This window comes from Colobus angolensis, unplaced genomic scaffold, assembly GCF_000951035.1.
Source record: "Colobus angolensis palliatus isolate OR3802 unplaced genomic scaffold, Cang.pa_1.0 Scaffold24, whole genome shotgun sequence".
NCBI lineage: Eukaryota > Metazoa > Chordata > Mammalia > Primates > Cercopithecidae > Colobus > Colobus angolensis.
The window spans coordinates 7,484,284-7,496,056 of NW_012115599.1; the positions used below are offsets into that span (position 1 = coordinate 7,484,284).

The following is an 11,773-nucleotide window of genomic DNA, read 5'->3' on the forward strand; positions in this document are numbered from 1 at the left end:
TCAGGAGATCGAGACCATCCTGGCTAACACCGTGAAACCCCGTCTCTACTAAAAAATACAAAAAACTAGCCGGGCGAGGTGGCGGGCACCTGTAGCCCCAGCTACTCGGGAGGCTGAGGCAGGAGAATGGCGTAAACCCGGGAGGCGGAGCTTGCAGTGAGCTGAGATCCGGCCACTGCACTCCAGCCTGGGCCATAGAGCGAGACTCCGTCTCAAAAAAAAAAAAAAAAAAAAAATGGCCACCCTGGAAAGACTAGAGAGAAGCCTGTCTGATGCCAGGCAGGTGCTGCCCCTGTGCCAGTTTGTTAGGTGCCATTCCTCTACTTCCAAATTACTCAGAACCTGCTCACTAGGGAGACTTAACCTATGATATATTAAAATGTCTGTTCCTCTACCAGACTGTCAGTTTCTTAATTCCGGAAATGACTTCTTTCACTCTGAATTCCCACATCTAGCACAGGACTGGTATGCAGTGGACATTTAATTAATACTCATTCAATTAATAAATGGGAATATTTCCCTTTTCACTTCTATCTTTGGGAGTATTCTTCTCATATGCTTAAAATGTACATTGAGCAATACTTTCATTTGTAGTAAATGTATTCGTTTTACCTGAGGGGATGGTTTTGGTGCCAGGATGAGGTAAGCCAAATATTCATAACACTCAGCCCCCTCCAACTTTATAGGCTGAAGTCATATTCCCTCAGAACTTCCATTTTTAAGGACTGCAGCATCTGAACCTTCCATTCTGGCATCCCAGCTCAGCCTCTCAGCATCTCCATTCTAACCATTGCTTACCTGAATCTCTCTGGCTCCATTAACCCTGTTCCCGGAGATGATAATAACCAGCGCAACAACAGCATCCTCACCCCCATTCCTGGATTCAGATGGAGGAAGAAAAGACTGGAGAATGAAGTGGACCCACCAGAGAATGGTCAGAAGAAGGAGACAGACAAGTGAAGAAAGGCCTCATGGCATTACCAAAACTCAGCACCTTGACTCACATCAAAATAGGCTGTCATTCATTTCAACCGTGGAAATCAAGACTCATTAGATTCCAGTGAGGTAAAGTAAGAAAAGGATGACTATGATTACAGATACCTAGTCCAATCAATCAAATATGTATCAGCAATTCTTATAACTGCAGCATTGTGCTAGGAACTGGGGAACATGAGAGGAGTCCTATAGATGCTGTCAAGGATGCCAACCTGTGCAATCTCTCTGGACTCCCTGTGTGAGGACAGGAGGAGAATTTCTTTCAGATCTTAATGCCAGTCAAATCGATTCTTCGGAGCAACTTCCACGGATGTTGTAAATCTTGTAATTAATTATATTTCAGTCTTTGTTTTAGCTGCTAGGAAGCTCAGGGCCAAATTAATACCTATTTCTAGTAATTGTACATGATCTTATAATTTATATTGCTCAGTACTACCCTTATTTCTTGGCTTTTTGTTTATTTTGCTTTCCATTCTAATTTGTTCATCTACACATTTTTTATCCTATTGTATACTATAAACTTTTGTTAATTTCCTTAAATCCTTTCTTAGAATGAGAGGGAGAATATATATACAAATATATATATTTATATTTATGCATAGATAAGTATATATAATATATAAATATGTTGCTTATAAGTAAATATATAGATATTTATAAACATATAAATACAAATAAATAACTATATAAATATGTGTATTTATAAAATAAATAATAGATATGTATATTTATATTTATATCCATATATTTATATGTATATGTTTATATATATGCATTTTTAAATCAACATATCCTTTTCTCCCAAGGTATTAAAGTATAAAAGGGTGTCAAGGTGCTACCTGTCCTGGCTGTCATAGGTAGTAGGGGCACTCAAGGAAAGAGTCAAACTACAACAGTAAATGCTAATAACCAAGCAACAAGCCCATTGGCAAATTCAATATTTTCTGCATTCACTCTTTAATTCGCTTTTTCTTAAAAATATATAATTTTTTAAAATGTAAGCTTTGCTATGTAAGGTCATATTCTCCTTTTCTTCTAATATGGAAATAAGCAACAGGAAGTTCTGCTGTCTTCATTCTTTGTTATAAAATAAAGTGAGCAATGTTAGGAGGGAATGCATATGAATTGATATTAGTAAGTGGGAGAAAACCAAACTAATTGTACTAATCAAATAGAATGCTTTTAGGTTAAGTAATTATGGAAACCTATCTGCAAGACAGAGCTAATCCACAAAGCCAGACACTTGAGCAAAACCCAACTTTACCAGCTACATTTCTAGAACTAATCAATACAAGAGGTAGACAATGCCTACATTTTTTTTTTCCTAAGGAAAATGGTTGGCATAAATTTACTGTTTGGGTTAGTTTTTGTTAGGCCAACAGCCAAAGTCTCTACTACTACTATTCTTAATTAGTGCTATCACCCATGAGAAAGAGAAATAACTTCTGGGGTAGAGCTAAATATCACAATTCAGTGGGGGTAGAATCATGGCTGCTACTGAGAAGGGCATAGGACATAAAAGCATCCTCCCAGGGTAGCATAGTTACCCTTGCTACAGGGTCCTGTCTCAGAATTCATCCTCACTTCAACCCTATAATCCCTCAGATTCTGCTGCTGGTCTCCACCCATCTTCTGTTAGATGCCCACTGTGGGGCAGAAGGTGGTGTCCAAGGGTAGGAGTAGGGAGAATAGGTGATTAGGTGGATGGCATGATTTAAGGTCAAGACCTCCATACACATGTGTTCTACATCCACGTATTCAACCAACTGAGGATGGAAGATATTTGAAAAAAAAAATGGATGATTGTATAATGTACTGAACATATACAGACTTTTTTTCTTGTCATTATTTTCTAAACAATACAGTATAACAACTATTTGCAAAGCATTTACCTTGTAGTAGGTATTATAAGTAATCGAGAGATTATTTAAAGTATGTGGGTGGATGTGCATAGGTTACATGCAAATACTATGCCATTTAAGAGCAGGGAATTGAGCATCTAAAGATTTTGGTATCTGAAGGTTGGAGGCAGAGGGTCCTGGAACCAATCCCTGGGGGATACCAAGGGATGGCTATACATCCCCAAACCCATTTAACTTCTGACACTTAAGTTTAGAAGTTGTTAACCTGGGCTATATAGACACCCCCTCAAGGGAGATCCATGGTTAGAATTCAGGGGATATATGTACTTGAGAAGGGGAAAAATTACATTTTTATTATCAGTAACTTCAATTAGAATTAGCATTTCCTTCATGCATGTATGTAAGTAACAAACCAACCACAGAACTATTAGCAGGACCTATAACTTTGTCCCCAGTGGAAATCATATTTGCATATCACAATACAGTTGTTACAAATATCTTAAAACATGATTTACATTTATCACTACTTCAAAAATTCAGCAGACAACAGAATTACTACTAGATCTTGTTATTTAAGCCTATTAACAGGGTATATATATATATGTATAATTTTTTTTTTTTTTTTGAGATGGAGTCTCACTCTTGTTGCCCAGGCTGGAGTGCAATGGCACAGTCTCAGCTCACCGCAACCTCTGCCTCCCAGGTTCAAGCAATTCTCCTGCCTCAGCCTCCCGAGTAGCTGGGATTACAGGCACGTATCGCTACACCCGGTTAATTTTGTATTTTTAGTAGAGATGGGGTTTCTCAATGTTGGTCAGGCTGGTTTTGAATTCCTGACCTCAGGTGATCCGCCCACCTCGGCCTCCCAAAGTGCTGGGATTACAGGCATGAGCCACTGCACCCGGCCTTATATTACTATTTTACAACTTGGCTTTAAAAAATATTTAGATAATTGAATTTTAATACAATTCATTGCCCTTGTAGTCCTATGGGTTTTATTTTATACATTAATAAATATATTACTCTGATAAGGTATCCATTGGCTTCACCAGACTGCCAAAGGAGTCCTGTCCTCCTCAAAATGTCAAGATTCCCTTGAAGAAGATCAATCTGAGTCAGCAGCCAGGTGACTCATGGTGGTGAAAGCAATGATGGCGCCAATGGTTCAGGTAGCAGAGGCACTGGCTGGTTCATGGCAGTGTGGAAGGACTGGACCAAGTTTCCAAGAGTGGGCTCTGGAGCCAAGTCCACCTAACAGGGCCCCACAGATGTTGAACGTCTACATCTACCAAGGTAGATCTGTCCCTCTGCAATTTAAACCTAATACCCACCACACTGTGTGCCATCCAGCAGGCCTGACCACGGAGTTCACCATGTCTGGGTCATTGGCATGTTGTGAAATAAATACACTCACGGCTCCCTAAGAATATCCAGTATTTAGCAAATATTTTACTTTGATATGCTTGATGTTCTTGGTAGCACACAGGAACTTCCTAAGGGCAAATACTATGACCTACTCATTTTTATAGCTCACACAGAGTACCTGGCACAGAATAAGTGCTTAATCTATTTTTGATGACTTGACCGGAATGTATAAATTTACATTCCCATCCCCCCCTTAAACACAATTCATGATAATATTTTGGCTCATCTGCAGGAGAGATTATAATTCTAAATTCTTTTTATCTCCTTGGGCTATGTTAAATGAATGCTTCCCTAAAATTAACTTCCTCACTTCTGCCTTGCCAAGAATGACACCGTGTGAGGAATCTACCACCTGAAACAATGAATTCTCTCCTCATTTATTTCCTTGAGTAGAAACTGAAACACATGTTTAAGCTGTGCCAGGCTGTGTGGTGGCCCTGGAATGCCTGGGAGATCTGACCTGAAAAACAAGTTATTGCTTATAGTTTAAAACCCAATGCAGACTCAAGAGAAGAAGGGAAGATGAGAAAGGATAAGAGAATGAAAAGGCCCTACATAAAAACTGAATTAAATAATTACAGAATAAGACCTGGGTTTTTAAAGCTAATATCTCCATTTTTATCATTAACATAAAACAATACAATGCATGGTATTAATATGATGTGGAACATATTTCTCTATATGTGATGTATTTTTGGAAAATGCTTTACAGTTTTGAAAAGAAAGAACTGAGTATTATGAACAATTAACTTCCAGGTCCATGAAAATAGAAAATATATTCCACTCTCACTGAAAAGCGAATGCCCTTCTAGCTAGGGGAGCTTTCTCTAATTTACAGTCAACTGAGTGAAACTGAAAAGAAGATACTTTTTACAAAGTTTTCATGCCTCTGGCTGCAGAGCTAAATGATGAATTGACATAACATCATTATTCATATACTTTTTTACCACTTATTTCTTATTTTAAAATATTGCATGAGTCTTGGGAGACAAAAGTAGTGAATTCTAGGAAAATAAAAGAACTGGTGTATAATTTTAGATGTGCTACAAGTCACACCAGAGTTGATATTTCTTAAAAAATGACAGCAACAACAAAATTTTAATCCATCACTTGCAATCAAACTCCAGTATCTGCACAGGTAACAGTGGCCAGTAGACAAATGTCAGTGACATCACAAATCAAGTGTGCAAACCAAAGGGAAAACAGAATTGTGACTTACAGGTCACACAATAAATATCACACCTTTTAAATTTCAAAAACAAGAGTTCAAAATTTGATAAGAAATCCAGACCATGAGTTCACACATAAATAAAAAAGAGCAATCAACAGAAAATATAAGAAATGACTCTGTTGACTAATGCCCTGTCTTTTCCAATTGAGGGTCAGAACTATTCAAACCCAATCACATGAGGATGGAATCAGTAAAGGTCAATCAAAGACAAGCTGAAACTCCAACTGTCTAGCTGACCTTCAGAGCTTGTGACAAATTGCTATCAGTCAATGTCAACTAATGACAGGAGCTCTCTGGCTAATCAATTGTTCTAAAAATGATCAAGAAAACTACTCACAGGATAGCTCATTTTCACATCAATGCCTGTGAAGTATGAAAAGCTCATTTTTTGAGTTTTTAATAAGCTCATAAGTAAAGCAGTTACTTGGTAACAGAGGTCACCTTACAGAAAAAGACAGAACCTTTGTCTATCTTTTACATATTCTTTTATTACCATATTATAGCAAAAATATGTCACAGATATGCTAGAGGGCTACATAATAAAGTAGATAACACTTCATCCACTTTTCAGATAAATACTTCTGTGTTCGAAGAATATCTCTGCTCAGCTGTAAATAATTTCAGATGCACTTTTTGGTTGTTTAAGATGAAAAACAGTGACCTGAAGTTTACTGCTGATGCTGCCTAATAATGAGAAGACGCACTTTCTATGAAAGTGCTTATGGCCATGTTCGTGCCCCGAAATATAGTTACTACTTTTAGATGATGAAGTTATTTTTCTTTAAGATGGCCTGCTTTCATGATGCTAGAAGTCAAGCAGGTGGAAAACAGAACACTGTTACTCACATTTGATGAGTCAATAAAAGGAAAGGTGAGTATATTACAGGGTGTTCTTGGGAAAATAGTTCTCTGTCTCTACATCTCATTCAACATGTTTGATAAGTTAATAATATAGACTTTTTGATAACAGGCATTTGTGGAGCATAATAACTTCCCCTTTCCTTTTTACACCTGACTTTTCCCACCAGGAAATCATTTTCCTATTCTGCCTGCCACTGCATGCAAAGGCCACACTTTAATTTGCAGGTCAACATTAAATATAACCAAAGGAACACACAAGGCTGCGATGCTCTAAGGCCTGTGGTCACAATTATATTTTACTTTTCTCTCCTCTCAAAAGTGTATTAGTCAAAATCATTACAGTGCCATTGAAATACAAGAAGTCCCTGGAGAGGTACAGGCTTAAGAAGCAAGTGTGAACAAATAAAGATCATTCAAGTCACTGTGACCAACAGACAAATGAAACAACAAAAAAATAAAAATTACCATTTGTAACCATTTTCCTTCCTTTTCAAGGTTCTTAGGTTATCATTTTGTTTGTAAAATACATTGGATTTTTTTTTAAAGAAAATTGTCTCAAAACAAGCAGTATTAAATTTGTGTTTTCAGCTGAAAAGCTGCAAAGTGACAGCAGTTTCAGATTACATCCTGAACCTGAGTTGCTACGGTAGTTTTTCAAATTAAAATATCTTCTGTGGCCTCAACCACTCTCAAGTTGTCCATAGGAAAGAAATAAAGGAGGGAGGGCAACACTTAAGCCCAGCCATAATTGGAAGTATGTGAAAAATGAAGTGTCAGTTTGGTCAATAAAGGGCAAAGGTCAAGGGGAACTGTAGCCCAAACTCTGTGCGAAATGTGCTCATTAAGACATCCAATCAGAGCGCTCCTTCCCACCTATCCCATTATTCATCGGACAGCTGACTGTTTCAAATGCCTGGGTTCAGGCTGTTATTACTTTTCTTCTTCATGTAAAAAAGGCGAGTGGTATATAAATCGTTGCTCAGTCCTCTGGAACATAATGTGGCCCTTCCCCACCTCCCTCACCCGGTGCTCCCCATCCCCTCTCAGGCCACTCTGCCTGCTGGCTTCACAGGTCTGGAACAACTGCCTTGAGATTCCCCTCAATAATAAATGGAATTGCCTTCTGCCTATAGGTTGCCTGGACTCACACAAAAGCTGGTGTAGAGGGGGATGGGGCAGTGGGAGGCACTGCAACTATTGATACATTATGATAGAGAAATGCAGTGCTTTGCAATTATTCTTCTTTTAAGAAACATCCCGGCATGCTGGTTTTGCTTTTTTTTTTTTAAGTGGTACTATTGTTATTCTGAGTCCTGCCCCCTAAAGGAGAAGTTCATAAGTGGGTTTTAGAGATTCCAGCAATCATTGAAAGCCTTTAGGGTTGAAATGTTTTCCATCAAATTTCCATGTAGAAATAATACTTTTTCTTTATCCTCACAAAAGAGGCAAATATGATGAGTTTTAAGTGGAAAATGTTCTGCAAGAGCAATATCTTTACTTGTTCCCATGCTTCTATTCTTAATTCACTAAGTCTTTGAATGAGTGAAATGATATAGGCTCTTAATACATAATACCAATGAATCATATCAGTCACCATGCTCCCTTTGTAAATACTTCATTCATCACTCTACTTAGCATGCAAAACTAGGTTCTCCCTCCCCAACAGAACATTACCCCTCTGAGTCTAAGGCGATTCTGTCTTATTCATAGCTAGGTCACCATTAGGGAGCACAGCGCCAGGTTCCATACAGACAACTGGGGAAAGAGTTGTCAAATTGGTAACAGAAAGAATGTCTGTCAAATGATCTGTTTCTCCAGTAAAGCAGTGTATCAAATAGGACATCATAGTTAGGAGCTTGGGCTCTAGAGTCAGATTGCATGGGTTCAAGTCCCGACTCGAGCACCAGCCAGTGTGTGGCCTTGGACAAGTCTCCTTATCGCTCTGAGTCTTTGTGACCTCACTCGAAAAGTGAGGGACTGGAAATACCTACACTGACTGACAGCCCTTCATGTTCTATTTTATTATCTTTTTACCATCATTTATTTAGCTCTCTTAACTTTAAAGCAAAAACAAAAAATTAAAAAAAAAAAATTTGTCCAAACTCAAAAATGTGGTCAATTTAAAAAAAAAAAAAAAAAATTAAAAAAAAAATTTGTCCAAACTCAAAAATGTGGTCAATTGTAGTTGGAGCTGCTTGAGAGGCATAGAGTGGCTGCGGCAGGCCTCTGGGGAAACAGCAAAAATCTAGGGGAAGAGGCACCCGATTTGCTTGAAGTTCTCCCATTCCAAAACACACAGTTCCTAGAGAAGGCTCTGATTATGGTCAGGCGGGCAGCCATGCACAGTAGGATGCAAAAGACACATGAAAGCCACACGTATCTGCCATCGTGTACCTCCCGTACCTATGAGACACTACTTGGCAGCCTTGGAAACAGGCACCCCATCCTAAAGCAGTTACAAAGCCAAGAGACCAAGATCCTGAAGTTGACTTTGACAGTTACTCTTCAATATTTCTGAGCTATTACTTCTTTCTCCTGTGAAATGGGAAAATAAAGCAAATAATTGCCAGGGATAAAATAAGGATTCAATCTGGTATCTTTGGAAGTACTTTGAGGAAGTCATGGAGTAAACAAAATCAATGTTGTAGCAACAGCAACAGAATCCCCAACGAAATACAGATGTGAGGCCCTCCCTCTTCAATGCCAATTGAAAAGGACTTTACTATTAAAGAATCAATCTCCTGCAAGGGACCACAAGTATTAATATTGAATGGAAGTAGATATCATAAAAAGAGTCATCATGATGAATAATTTGAATTGAGGGAAAGATATATTGTGTAAATCATGAATAAACATTAAATCCCTGAATAACAGTACCTTGGTATTCTCTTAATTACATATCTTATGTACATTCTCTTTAGAATGCCCACGATTGGATTTTATTTTTTTCTTTTTCTAGATGGAGTCTTGCTTTGTCACCCAGGCTGGAGTGCTATGGCATGATCTCAGCTCACTGCAACCTCCACCTCCTGGGTTCAAACGATTCTCCTGCCTCAGCCTCCTGAGTAGCTGGGATTACAGGCGCCCGCCACCACGTCTGGCTAACTTTTGTATTTTTAGTAGAGACGGGATTTCACCATGTGGGCCAGGCTGGTCTTGAACTCCTGACCTTGTGACTCCCCCAACTTCAGCTTCCTAAATTGCTGGGATTACAGGCGTGAGCCACCGCTCCCAGCCATGGATTTTGTATTTCTTTTTTTAATGTTTAGGTAAAAATGTGTACTAAAAAACTCTTTCACTGATCACACCAGCTACTAATTCAGCAAATTATCAGGCACTTAAAATTCCCCAAATTGCTGGAGCTCTAACCAGAAACTCTTACTGTATTTTGAAATCTGTTAGAACATTTAAAATTTCCTGCATAACTTCTTTCATTTACTTTGAAAGTTCAAAAGAATAGGATTCAATTCAGACATATATATATATATATATATATATATAGCCTGTTACATGCCTCCACTGTGCAGCAGATAAGGTTATTTAACAGAGTACTAAAGCCTAGGGGATTTCTTTTTTGTTATCTTTTCTTTCCTTTCTTTTTTTCTTTTTTTTTTTTAACCACAGGTGCCATAATGAAGTGGTAAAAATGGAAAAGGCATGAGGAAAAAAGACACGCAGTACAAATAATATGGCAGAGAAAGTTTTAAAATATGTATTACTCCTGTCTGTGGGGGAAACACCTCTTTGGATATGTTCTTGACAGATTGAGTTATTTCTGTCTATTGGGTATGTACAAAGATATATTTATGGATTTATAAATCTTTTGAAGAGGGCTGTTATTTACCCAGTTGACTAAAATGGACTCAAACTGTGTAAATAACTATTTAGGACATGTACTACAGGCCAAATGCTGGCACAGCTTACACATCCATGCCTGCCAGAAAAGGCAAACAGGGAAAACATGGAAAAGCCACTGTGCACAGTTAATCCGAAGGCTGCACAAAGACCAAGCTCTGCAGGTCTCAGGGATGAAAAAAAGGTTTAGAAGGGTCATGGTTGGCATGGAAATGTGCATAAGTTGTTGCAGCGACACTTTCAGGCATCATTCTGCATTTATCAGGAATAAATTCCACCGCCAAAGAAAACCCACAAGGAAGGACAAGTAAGACTGAAGGTGGGGCTCCCAGCAGCCTCTGTTATCAAGCACAGAAAGGTGGGGTAGGGGAAACCAGCACAGAAAGTTTCTATTTGATGACAGTGGAAGTTATCTACTGTAGTTTTTTAGTAGAGAGATGAGGAAAGAGAGTCTGATGAGAAGAACCTTATTTAAGTAATTGGGAAACTGGAAGTTTAGGTCTGACGCTCCACTGGGACCTCAACAAATCACTCAGCTTCTTCGTGCCTTATTTTTCTCCTCTATCAGATGGGGCTAGACCTACTTAATCTGCTACCCAGGATTGTTTTTAAATGATTCAGCTGAGATCATTCAAATAAAATAATTTATGTGTAAATGCCTTAAAAACAACTAGGTGTTGGACTCAAATATAAAAACATAAAAAGAAAAACTATAGAAAGAAACATTCTAAGTGGAAAGTTGGTAATGCGAATAACATGTAGTTCCTAGTTACAATCAAATTATTAAATAGGCCTTTGGAGAACACTTGTTGAAGGAAGAAGCAGCGTACAACATTCCTAATTCCTTGCTACAGCATGTCAGAGGGGAAGAACTGGTAATGGGCATTTGCTATCCGAAAATCCTCTTATCATACAATGTTTGAGAAAACAGATGCATTACAGTTTTAAATTCAAGTGCATTTCTGCAGTTTGCAAGCCTTCAATGCAGCAGCTGAACTATCTACCTATTCTCAGATGGTATCAGTTTTGAAAAGCAAGAAATGAAAAAGAAAAAGAAACAAGCCAAACACTAGGCTGCGACCCCATGCAGCAATTTTGGGCTACAGGAAAAAGAATTTAGATTCCATTTACACCTTTTTGAAAACTCATAGTGTAAGTAGAGCTATGAAAGTAAGGCTTTATATTGAAAGCGCTGACACCACCTTAACTATAGCGCTCTGAACAGCAACGCCATAACACATACATACACACACTTGAAAGAAAAAAGGCCCCTTGGATTTATGCTGCATATCATTTTCCAGTAAAAGTCAGAGGTCAGAGGTTACCTGTTTCTGCCTCAGCTCTGAACCAGTTTACTATTCCGGGCTCCGTTTTTACTAGGCTTATAGTTGTGATGAAGTCAGCAACTTTTCTTTGAACAATAAAATGTCTCAAATGTTTAAAATTATATTTGCAGAAGTTATTCCCGGTACAAACAGCATACATGTGCCTAACAAAAATTAACTTTCCTGTTTTTGTTTTCAAATTAATCATGCCAAATTCA

At 38.2% G+C, this 11,773-nt stretch overlaps 1 protein-coding gene across 3 annotated transcripts in view; it reads right to left on the minus strand.

The window, feature by feature from the left end:
• The window catches only part of MEIS1 (Meis homeobox 1), a 138,745-nt gene that overhangs the window by 96,437 nt on the left and 30,535 nt on the right, over window positions 1-11,773 (minus strand). The window lies entirely within an intron of this gene.